Below are 13,297 nucleotides of genomic sequence, written 5' to 3' on the forward strand. Positions count from 1 at the left end.
TGGCAAGGAAATATGAGACACACACACACACACACACACACACACACACACACACACACACACACACACACACACACAAACACACACACACACACACACACACACACACACACACACACACACACACACACACACACACACACACACACACACACACACACACACACACACACACACACACACAGACACAGAGCACCCCAAAGATGATTCTAATTTCTGTGTCTCAAACACAAATTCTTATACCCATTTCCTGTTTAATCTTTGGGAGGGAGACCAGACCTTCTGACAGGGCCTCTAGGGGTGTATCCTGCCAGTCATTTGTCACTTTCGCTTTGAACAGAGACACCTTTTATAACCTGGGGCTTGGGTGAGGAGAATGAATTTTTTCCACATTTAATCAGGGAGTATAAAGTGCTAAATTACTCTCTCAGTAGTTGGCAAATACATGGTACCAGCGCTATCATATGTCAGATAACTTCCCAGTAGTACACATATGCAATGTAGTAAACTTTGTTTTTATCCTTCAGGGTGAAGTAAGTTATCTACTACTTGCCATAGTATAATTCAATTAACTAGTACGCAACTGTACGCACTCTGCTTAGGACTGACGCTGCTGCAGGCTGTACAAAAGTTTTGCAATTTATGTTAGCCTTCAGGTAAAGAATATACTGTACTTTCAGTAATTCCTTGGTCTTTGGAAATTATATGAGGAGCTCTAAAGCTTGCCAATCACCAGATAACATCTTTCACAATAACATATTTGGGTACTTGTAATCCCTCACAGTGCCCCTACTTGTAATTTTAATATAAACAGTTAGAGAAAGTTGGTTAGTGAGAAAATAACATGTATTTCTTTAATTGTTTGATTAACTGGGCTTGCAGAGGAAGCAATATGAAACCAAAACTGTTAGGACACAAACCCCTTAATGCTTAAAGACTTAAAAAAAAAAAAAAAAAACAGATTAACTTCTTGGTAGTCATACTGTGCACACAAAATTCAATATTTACATGGCTATATCGTGAAAACTGGGATCCACTCCTATTCAGGTTAATGGCAGTGAATGCTGGATCAAGCTGTAATACCCATTATCGGAAATGAGTGAATCTCGCCGTAAGCTGTTTATATGTTGCAGTTCTTGCATTGATTTTATATTTTATTAATGTATCCCTATTTGTTTTATTCTTCCCTGTAATATATGTTTTAGTGTTTTGTATATCTTTGTAAACAACCACGTACATTAAGGCTCTTCGACTGACTGCCTTGATATGGCCCTTAGGATCTTTTCCCAGGCTAATTTCATACTGGTTCCGTAGGCAGATAAGTGTATTTTTTAACACTGACATTCACTGGTACGTTAAAGTAATGTAATTATATATCTAAATATGGCACAGATTTTCTAAATACTTGTAAAATGTTGAAATACACATTTTCCAGTCTTTAAATGTATCTAAAATTGCATTGCAATAAGCTTGTGGTTCTCCTACTTCCAAATGTTTTCTGATCTGGCCTCTTTGGAGAACTAATTCAAGAGCACTGATGTACATAGTTAGCGTTATATAAATTCAAATATGCAACACTAAACAATATCCATGACAGTAATCTCAAATTGTGTCCACATTTGCCACATGTTTTTCTCAGGATTTGATGGGTCCTTTTGTTTTTTCTTTGTTAGTTTTCCTGAGCTCAGTTCATTTCGTCAGCTTCACTCTCGCTGTATTGATTGCTTTTTTTACTGGATGTAGCATAACACAAATCATAAAAACTTTTAAATGCATGATTGAAAATGCATCTTTAGTATTATTGCAAGACTCCTGGGATCCCTTTACCATAGCATTCCCACAAGGTAATGGCAATATGCTTTGAAGATATTTCTCTGTAGAGAGACTTTGTGCAAACATCTGTTCCTTTGTCTATTATGTTTTTTTTGTGACTTGTTTTCCTGTGTTTGCAAGAAAAAAACAAAAGGGTTGATGAAAAACATAGACATTTTATTTCTGTTTGTATCTTATGTGCAGAGAGGCCTTACACTTAATTTACTTACAGTAATACATAGGAATAATATTATTTCCATAATAAACATAAGGCTATTATAAAATTTGAAAGAAAGCCAAGTATCAGATGGGATGAGAGGATTTACAACATAGAAAGAAGGGCAGTCTGCAGATATAGCAGACCTCACCTCTCCCGTTAACGCTGGCGCGTCATTTAACAGTAGTACTATTGAAAACAATGAACTAGACGAGAACGCACTTGTGTTATTTAACATGTTATTTTGTATTTCCTTTTGTGTTCACAGGGGTAATAACATTAGGTACATCTGTAATGTAAGTAAATTCAAGAACAAAATTGTGCACTTCAAGAACCGTGTATAATAATAATGTTATATATAGCCTAGCTGGTCTAGACTGCCTCTCTGCCTCCTGTCATTGAAGCCCTGATAGACCTGCAGGCTGTGACAGGTTAATCTTGTTTTAACCCCCTCAGGCTGCTCTCTGATTGATAAGAGAGGCAATGTCATAGTGTCTGTGTGTAGCCAATTGTGGTACAGACACTATGCTCTCCCCTCCTTGGTGTCAGGGAGGAGTGCCAAAGTTAGTAGTCAATTCTAGTCTGGAGGTTGGAGAGACGGGAAGGACTGTGAGTTTCTCCCATCAGGGATGAGCGTGCCCCCTTGCCCCTTAGGGCTGTCCTAGTCTCCTCAGCATGGCAGACCAACTCAGCTCTCCTGACCCTCACAGGTGTGCCAGCATCACAATACCTTGTAGCAGCCATAACATCTCACGGGGCGGGGGGTTGGGGAGGGGGGCGGCGGGGGAACAGTGCTACAATTCTCTATCCCCTTATAATTGATATGAAAAGCATAATAAGTTTTGATATCAATTATAAGGGGATAGAGAAATCTAAAAATATGTGCCCCAAGTATTCAAAGGAAACAGCGGATTTAAAACACTGTTTGTGGGATTGTCTGGTTATGTCCGATTTTTGGGATAAAGTTCAGCAGTACATACAAGAAGTTATTGGGTAACTACAATAAAAGAGCCCTTAGCCTTACTGTTTGGAAATATAGGAAGTTGGAAAGAAGTAAGGAACAATGTCCCAAGTCTAGCAGAGATTGTCTTGCTAGCATCAAGGAAAACAGTGTACTCAGAGAAATTGAAGTATGTAGCACAATGTGAACAGAATCTGGGGGAAACCTTAGAGGAAGAGAAGTGGGCGGAGATATTGATGGCCGCGGCTAAAAGTTCTATATGCACAACGTTAAGTGAGAAAGCGTATAAAGTATTAATGAGGTGGTACCTAACTCCGATGAAATTATCTAAATGTGCCCAAAGCAATGTGGAGGGGATGCGGATCTCTTACATATGCTGTGGTCAGGTGCTGTCCCTATGGGAACAAATCAGAGATTGGCTACAGAGGATCTTGGGCCTCACTATCCCACTGGACCCCTGGCTGTTCCTTTTGGGCAGACCAGATGAGGGGCTCACCAGAACACAAAACAAATTAGTAGCGCATTTCGCAAATGCGACGAGGTGCGAGATCATAGCATTGTGGAAACAGACTGAAATCCCAACTATTACCTCAATCAGAAACAGGATTTTCAGTCTGGATCATGGGGCTAGCACAAACAAACATACCAGGAGTGAATGGTACAGTACTTCAATTTTGCTGTGATAGTATTAGAAGTACGTTCTCCGCTGACTCAATGAGGATATACAGGTGAAACACGAGATTTAGAATAAGTTTAGGGTGAGAAGCAACAATTTGGGATCAGACCAGAGCCCCGGAATCTGAAAATCATTCAATTTAGGAGAAAGGAAAGGACTGAGAGGAGGACAGACGGATTCTCCTTCCCCCACCCCTTCTTTTTTGTTTCTTGATTTGTACTTTGCTCAATGCAAGTGTTATGAGTTATCATTGTTACCTCTGTGGAAGATACTTATACACATTACTGTACGATGGTACAAATCTATAAAAATGTGAGTTAAAAAAAGAAGCATAATAGGCCCTATGCAGTATCTTACTGTATATTGTATCTCTCTCCACTCTACAGAAATTATAATTTTCCTAACCTGAGTTAATCTTTCGAGTAACAGATCAACAACGTCAATTCCTGGGAAATCTTTTTACCATCTCGTAAACATTTTTCTTGGTTCCTTCCCATAGTCCTTATCCCTAATCCAATCATAAATCTGAGGTAGAATATTTGGTGCTACTTGCATCCTTAAAAAAGGCATAAAAAATATCTATTCCCAATAGATCTGATTTATAGCTTTCCACACTCTTGTAATAATGCATAACTTGTGTAGCAGGGTTCCCCTAGTGCACCCTTCCCTGCGTTACCAAGCAGGGACCCCAGTGGAGTGTCGGGCTGCTGCGGGGGCGGCCCTCGGTGACATCAGTTGCAGAGCGCCGCCATGTTTAGCCGACTCGCGCATGCGCAGAAGTATCTGGCGGCCATGTTAGAGTTGACGCGAGAGATCGCGCCTGTACAGGATGTTGCGCATGCGCAGATGCGAGAGCGGCGGCCATTACAATTAGTGCTGGAGCAGTGGAGTGTCAGAGGAGTAGCAGCGGCCATTAAAGGGTTGAGCATGCACAGTACAGGTAGCGCACGCGGCCTCAATAGTAAAGGGCTCTTCCAGGGACTACATTACCCAGAAGCCTCTGGGGACTGCCCTTTCACCTCTATCACCTGCTGCATTACAGCCAATAGGGCTTACAGATTCTCCTGCTTCAAAGGAGTTACATTGTTGGGCGCTGGAGTCAGGAGTCAGTCGGTGCTGGGACAAGGTAGGGGGAGGTTGTGTGTGCAGGGAGCAAGTGTTTCCTGCCGTAGGCCAGGTTACCCCCTAGGCCCCAGCATGGCCCTTGACTCATCCTAGCTTGTGGCTGCTTTAGGGAAGGCCCCTTCAGTTAGGGACTTTGCACCTTTAGCAGTGGGTTAGTTCAGGGTCACAGCTGCAGTGCTGCAAGGCCCTGACAAGTGAGGTCTGGGACCAGACCTATCTCACTACAGATTAGAGATTATCTATATGGTGAGATCATCTAGAGGGAGACCACCCTATTTGGAGGAGGACGCCATCGCTGAGGCTTCGGCGTTGGATGCAGATGGATCCTCTTCCTGTGAGGCGACCGGGCAGTTGTATTAGTAGTGATACATGGTGACATTAATGTACTGTTGATGATATGTTATGGTTCTGTTCTTCATATACAGTAAACTGTTTATATATACTTTGGTGTATGTGGTTACTGTGTATGTGGTTCTGTGTTGGGGGTTATTCTATACTCTGGGATCCTGCACAGGTGGAGGCACTGTTTATATAAGTACATTCCAGGATGCACCCCAGATGCTCACGGTCGGAGGCTAAGACCTCCTGTGAACCTGACAGGTGGCACACCACACCTGGTGATGCATGTAGATTTCCCCACATGGTTCCTATCTGCGATTGGGGAGGGGGAGTGTGTTACACTTGTTTATAAGGGAAGTGATGTGTTTGAGGCAGTACCATTTGTTCCTTACGTTCTTGGCACATCCAGAACCTACTAGTCTTCACATCTACCAACTGGCTCAGAGTTCTAAGCCCCTTTTCTCTCCATATTTGAAAAGAAGCCTGCATCTTTCTCGGCAGAAACCTTAAATTCCCTTGTATAGTTTAACATTTTGAGCAATTATATGAAAGTCCAAATTTTTTCTCAATATTCTCCAAGTAGCCCATGTATCCTTAATAAGCAGGTTTCCTTTGGCTTCCATTGGTACAGTATTTTTCCCCATTTTACATGTAAAATTCCTGGGAGACTCTCTGGGGATACCAACTGCTCCTCTAATTGTAGGCATGAGTAATAGCTGTTTCCAGTTATCCAATCTCCTACATGTCTTGCTACACAGGCCAGATTATATTTTCTAATATTAGGCAAATTAAGCCCCCCCCCACTCTTTCTTTAAACATAAGTTATTAATAGTGATTCTATTTCTCCCTTTCCTCCAGAGAAATCTAGAAATTGCTTTATTTAGAAGTTTAACATCGGAGTGTTTCAATAATATTGGTAACATTTGTAAAGGGTAGATTAATTTTGCGAAACTGATAATTTCTTGCAAAACTGATCAAACCATCTGACATTTGCCGGACAGATTAAGTGGTAAATTTTGCCACCCCTCTAATTCTGTGATTATTTTAGGGATAAGGTCACCAAAATTATATTTGCAAAGATATTTACCCTCCGGATCAATATAGATTCCTAAATATTTAAGTGGTTTCCTAGTTACCTTGAATGGGCATTCTCCTTTCCATTTCATATTGTTTTAACTTGATAGTATTAGTATTTCAGTTTAAGCTACGTTCACTTTATAACCTGAAAATTTCCCGAACTCGTCGAATACCTAACATTTTCTTTCTATAGCCTCCTCTGGATTTGATACAAACAACAATGAATCATCCATGAATAAGGCTATCTTAGTTTTGTTTTCTCCTATCTTGATCCCTTTAAACTTTGTCATATTTCTAAAATACTGAGCAAGTGGTTCAATCACAATATTGTAAAGCAGGGGGGATCAAGGGCAACCCTGCCTTGATCCTCTGAAAAGCCCTATCTCCTCTGATAGTAAGCCGGCTACCATTATTTTTGCTTTGCGGTCTTTATACATTGCTCTGATCGCACTGAGAAAGGTTCCTGTAATACCCATTTTCCCCAGAAAATTCATCAGATATTCCCACCCTACATTATCAAAATCTTTTTCGGCATCCACTAATATTATTATATTATCTTTATTGCTTTCCATATTTGTTTTTGTCCAGTGTATAGCTGTTATAACCTTTCTGATATTTTTAACAGAGGCTCTGCCCTTTATAAAGACTGTCTGATCTGCATGTATTAATTTAGGTAGGACTGTAGCAAGTCTATTGGCCGATATTTTTGATAGTATCTTTGTGTCCTAGTTCAAAAGAGAGATTGGTCTATAGGATTCTGGGTTCAAGGGGTACCTTCTTTATGGATTATTCTTACAAAGTCTGATTTACCCATCTCTATATATTCTTCTTTATCATGAATTTCTTTGAACACTTCTCTTGGGGGGGGGGGGCAATTTAATCAATAAGCATTTTATAAAACTCTCCTGTGAATCCATCTGGGCCTGGCGCTTTCCATTTCTAAGAGTTTTAATAGAATTTTCTCTCGTTAATTGTTATAGGAGCATTTAACATCAACTACTCTTCTCTGTCTACCGTACAGTAGCTTATGGAGCTTAATTTTCCCCAGAAAACCACACTGAGCCTATTTGTCTATATTGCTTTTACTATATACATTTTGGATTAGTGGTGATATTTCCTGATTTTTCCCTTATTCACAGAATATGGGTTACTTCATAGATTTTCTAGCCATATTTCCCTACAGTTTCTCTGCTTTATTTCCAAACTTGTAAAAGTTTAGATCTCTAAATTATAGTTTGTTTTGTTCTTTTCTATACAGCCAAACCTCACATAAATCCTTGGCTCTCATATAACTGTCTCTGTTATCTATATTGAGATTTAGCTTTAAAGCACAGAATCTATTATTTAACTCTTTGCTCGCCTTAGAAAACTCCAAATCAGGGATTGTGTGATGTCACAGACTCTAATAACAAACTTAACATATACAGGCATACCCCGCATTAACGTACGCAATGGGACCGGAGCAAGTATGTAAAGTGAAAATGTACTTAAAGTGAAGCACTACCTTTTCCCCACTTATTGATGCATGTACTGTACTGCAAACATAATACACGTGCATAACTGATGTAAATAACGCATTTTTAACAAGCTCTATAGTCTCCCTGCTTGCGCACAGCTTCGGTACAGGTAGGGAGCCGGTATTGCTGTTCTGGACGTGCGGACAGGCGCATGCGTGAGCTGCCGTTTGCCTATTGAGCGATATGTCCTTACTCGCGAGTGTACTTAAAGTGAGTGTCCTTAAACCGGGGTATGCCTGTACATAGTACACAGCACAGTCCATTATATTTCTAGAGTCTGTTTTGTCACACCAAGCCTGTGGTGTAGAGGTAAAGAATGGTACCTGTATATGTAAAGGTCCTGGGTTTGATTCCTGTATGATATGGTATTTATACCATATCAATTTATAAATTATATAATAATCATTTTTTTTTATAATTTATAAATGATACCATATCATACAGGAATCTAATCCAGGACCTTTCATATACTGATACCATTCTCTACCTAGAATTCTCTAGAAAGCTGACAGCTGCAAAGAGGAGAGAGATCGGCTATCGCGCAGCGAAATGTTAACGCAAACCCGGTTATAACGCGGTCTCATTCTGTAGCCCCCAAGGACCATGTTATAACGGGGTTCAGCTGTATTTAGAAGAAATGCTTTAAATTCTTCGTTATTATACAAATAAGAAGGAAATCTCCATATTCTATCTCCATACGCTCTTTGTCCCACAATACATGGAAAGAGGTTGAAACCACTAGCCACCCTTGAAGACATGTGCAGCATGTCACAATAATGATAAACATAGAACATCAGCTCCAAATATAACTGAGTGTCCATGTACTTGTGCATGTCATGGTCAGTCTGGTTGGCCAATAAACCACTTATTATGTATGTTTAATAAACATGCTTATGCATAGAAGCAAACATTTATTGTATAGATGGAAAAGCAAGAACAAATGGAAAACAAACATAAAATTGTATTTTCCTATGTGAACACTTCAGTCTATCTAATCTGATACTGTATACTATAATATAATAATATTGTGCAAATTAAGGGGCATGGAACCATAATAAAATAGCTCAAAAAGGTTAATCAAACGTTTTAATTTTCTCTATTGGGGGTAATTCTATATACACCTGTAGTCTCTATTGGGGGTAATTCTATATACGGCTGTAGTCTCTATGGGGGTAATGCTATACGCCTGTAGACAATGGAGATTTTTTGATGAAAACAACCAGAATGGCCGCTTCTGTGCACAGAAACTGAAGCCCTTAAGGGCAAATTTATCAAGTACCAGTATGGATTATCACTCCCATTCCAACACCTGTTATATGTGCCCCTTAGTGGCATATTTAGAGAAGCATTTGTAAAATTCTGTTAGACCAAACCTAGGCAAACCATGTCACCACCAATTAGTGTATGAAAATGTAATATTTACAGGTGCAACGACAGCAGGATCTTTCTGTTTGTAGTGGGAGTTCCACTTCAGTTTCAGAAGCCTGTAGTAAGTCATATGTCCTAAACACGCTTATGAACTAAAATGATCTTAAGTTGTTCATGGAGATTGCTCATGGCTGTCTATAGGTATAGATCAAAATAAGCTTACAAGCGAACATGTGAAATAAATTGGTGACTAATTGACCAGCTAATGTACTTAAAATTGCATCTAAACACAACTTGAGATCTCCTGTGCTGTGATACACTTTAGATTCTACAATTTGACTGAAGAAAGAAAATATGTGTATCACCACATTTAGAAACATATCCAACAAGACACGACTTACATCTAACCTTGCCCCTACAATGGCTTCAATTAAATATGTCTTGAAATAATGTTCTCTCTAGAAAGTTATTGGTCATTTTAGAAGCTGGTTCTATATATCTTTCTCATATGCCTCTTGGAATACTTACAGAGACTATTAGACTAATAAAGACTCTGCCCGCTGGGATAACACTTTGATCCTCAGTCCACAAGAGAAACCTGGCTGTACTATACGTGCAACCACCCGGCACGGCCAATGAGGACAACCAAGAGCATTGTTCAGGTCTCCTGAATACACATCTGCACTCTCCACAGGGTGCCTTTCATGTTACTTGGATGACACCGACTCTTACAAGAGCTGTGACCAACTACAAAACTATACAGTGAATTTGAGGACAATGAAGCTAACTGTATAGCAATGCTGTCCACAATAAACTTGCCTTCCCCCGGGCTGAGGTAAAGGTCCATAAAATTTTGGAAGGAAGTCATTGGAGCAAAGACGTAGTCATTGGTTGCAGAGTCTGGGTTTTAGTGAATCAAGTAATTAAGCTTCAAGCTGAGTCTACATAATACGGGTCCAGGTTGGGCTAGAGGAAAGTATTTTCTGGTGCAAATGCTGGTGCTTGTGGAACGAGTCAATTAGCATGCCAAATACAAATTGGTGTGTGTGCCAGATACATATTAGCCAATCAGGTTGAGTCTAGGATTCCAGTCTAGCCAATCCGTGTTGGAGATGTGGACAGGCTTCCAGTCAGAATAGAGTTGAACAAATCAGGCAACCAAGGATTAGGAACCAGACAATCAAGATGGGAGGTGTGCACACAGTATTACAAACTGACCAACCAGGTTATCCCCTGTTCTCAAACCTGACCAATCCATTTTCACAAGCATGAATAGGCTCCCATCCTTTTGGCCACAGAGGAGGCCTACAGGAAACAGATGGTCATGATTGGAACTAGTCAGAAAAGACCCCCATGTGATTACATGAACAATAAGATAAAATATTACAAACGACTTAATGCAATTAAAAAAAACACACACACAATTGAACCAATGCAAGAAAAGGGACTACATAACAGAATGGAATAGAGTAAAAGGGACTAGGATGGCTGTGTGAGTCCCAGTGGGCAGAACTAAATCCTGTAATTGAACACCCAGCTTGGTATCACCGTCAGCCTGGAATATATTTTTAAGAATGGGCAAAGGACATCTAAAATCCTTCTCACATGGCCATGGTCAGAGACTGATGTTGAATGTTATGACTTATGATGAGTATGCATGACTGTTTACTGATTTGTAAGGTTATATTATTTCCATTTCTTTGCTAGCATGATAATGAATAAAAAAAAAAGTGTGAGGTCGTCCTGCTTCATCCATTTTATTTTCTCATGATGCTCCCAATGTTTTTTTGTTTTTTAAACTATGCTCAGTGCTTATTAGTCAACCTCATGGATAGTAATGGAACATGTGTTTTGTAAAGTAGAAGTAAGATTGTTGGAACAAACTTTAGTAAGCACAGTGGATTATAGTTCTTTAAACAAGATTGTACAAGTCAGGATGTCATTCAAAACCAGAACTAATACCTCATTAAATGCAAACCCTTTTACAGTTGCTGAGGAAGTCATTCTCAAATATCAGAATCTATCATTAATGGAAATCACAGCATCCTGAAGTAATGGGACTTTAATATCCCTTTTATATTTTTGATGAAAACAGGAAATATCTATTTTGCCACAGCAAATTGAACGTTTGTATAAAATGTTTAGTAAAGATCTGATTCTTTCCCCACCGCCCCCAGATTTTTGACTTGGGATAATGCTGCAACAGTTCTTCAATAAGTAAAAATATATCTATTTTGCAAGATATTTTGTATTAATGTTGTATTCATGCATACACTGTACGTGTGAGCATCACAAATTTGTTTTGATTCACAGCTTTTTTTAATTTCTATGTTTATTTTTATCTTCCGCTTTATTTTGTATTTTTATTTATTTTTTAAACACCTGGCTAACATCTCTTTCAATTACACAGAGATTCTGTCTCTCCAGTACCTTTCTAGTCAATATCACCAGCTGTTCCACTATGCACAGAAGAGACTCCTTTCTCTGGTTTTCATTTCTGTAATGCTTGGCTCATTTATTTTGTAGTTATTGTTCACCAACTGTGGTACAGTGCATTAGTTCTATAACAACACCCTTGATTGTATTTATCAGTAATCTTCTCTATGGAATGTAGAAGCATTGTATGCTTGTTGTTTTGCAAAAAAAAATATAGATTTTAAAAAATATATAGTTTACCTGATGCCTAAGAACACATTAGGATACATGATGTATTGTGTCCTAAATTATATATACTGCAGTTTGTTATTGCAGTCTGGTTCACTACTATGAATACAAATTGTTCATATTTACTATTGGAATTGTTGTTCGCCAACCTCCATCTCAAGACATAAGAAAATTGTTAAAAAAAATCTTTAATGGTGCACATTGTTTCTTATGTCCGGACCTATTAAAAGAGATAGAAGTTGGGAAATGTTATTATACGTATGACTTTAAGTGCACAACTCCAATTAGACAATACTAGTTCTGGAACTACCAAAATACTAGGGACTGTGCCATCTTACGACCCATTTAAAATGTGGCAGGGTCTCCCTCTGGGCTCCCCTTAATCCCCTTCAAATCCCCCATTGGTTCCCTTACCTCCGCGTTGGCTGCGGCTGCTGTCGGAGGGTGCAGACAGGTGCCCGGTATGCCAGAAGTTGAGGTGAGCTGAGCGGTAGTGTTGCGGTAGCAGCAGGGAGGCGTCTGAGTCGCTGGAGGCTCCTGGCAGCTCCTGTTACAGGGCGCCGCCATGTTGAGGTGGTTGCACATGCGCATTGAGCAGACCAGAGTCGCAGCCATTTGAGGAGTCTCACGCATGCACAGTAGGGCTGTAGGAGAAGCGGATAATGCAGGGAGGCTCTGCGGGGATTTCAATTCCCAGCAACCTCAGGGGCTGCTGCAACACATGACCCACAGCAGCCAATAGGCCACCCAGGATCTCCAGCAAGGAGATAGATACATTTGGCGCGCTTGGGAAGCCATATCAGTCAGAAGAGGGACTTCTGAGGAGTAGGTAGTGTCCAGGGTACAGTGCTCCCTTGGACTAGGCCAGATCTCCCCCCTTAGGCCCCAGCTAGGTCCTGACTCACTGTAGCTTTTGGCTGCTATAGGGAAAGCCCATAGTCAGGAACTTTCCCCAGTAGCTACAGTACATGTAGTCAGGTACAGCACCGGTGAGACGTCACACGGTGACTGCGGCCTGTGGTCTGGGACCAGACCAGCTAAAGAGGGTAAGGTGATATTATCCACGCCGGAATTTACCCCACGCGGAGGCTGACGCCATCGCGGACGACAACGTTGGATCAGATGGATCCTCTTTGTTATTCTGCAATACCTGGGTGCTGGAGCCCCGGGCAGGTACCTAACTAATTGCACTACCACTCCATGGGATAGCGCTATCACAAACACTCTGGGTGGGCCTTGACATTGGGAAAGGGACATCAGGGAATTGGTGCCTGGCACCTAATGTACACTGGGGACACTCACTGTTGGTATCAGGTTGGGGTCTATTTTAATGTGTGGTACAAGGTACCTATATTATTGTGCTTGTGTAAATAGGTGAACAAAAAGGCGCGAACAGCTATATATGAAGTGAATAAATAATATTACTGGTGTAAATGATAAAATAAATATAAGTGATGACCAAAAAACCACAGCTCAAACCTCACTGGTGGGACCTGTTTCACGGGTTCCAAAGTTTAGAAGTATCTCAGAACATCCAGGGG

Source organism: Ascaphus truei, chromosome 1 (genome assembly GCF_040206685.1).
Source record: "Ascaphus truei isolate aAscTru1 chromosome 1, aAscTru1.hap1, whole genome shotgun sequence".
Taxonomy (NCBI): domain Eukaryota; kingdom Metazoa; phylum Chordata; class Amphibia; order Anura; family Ascaphidae; genus Ascaphus; species Ascaphus truei.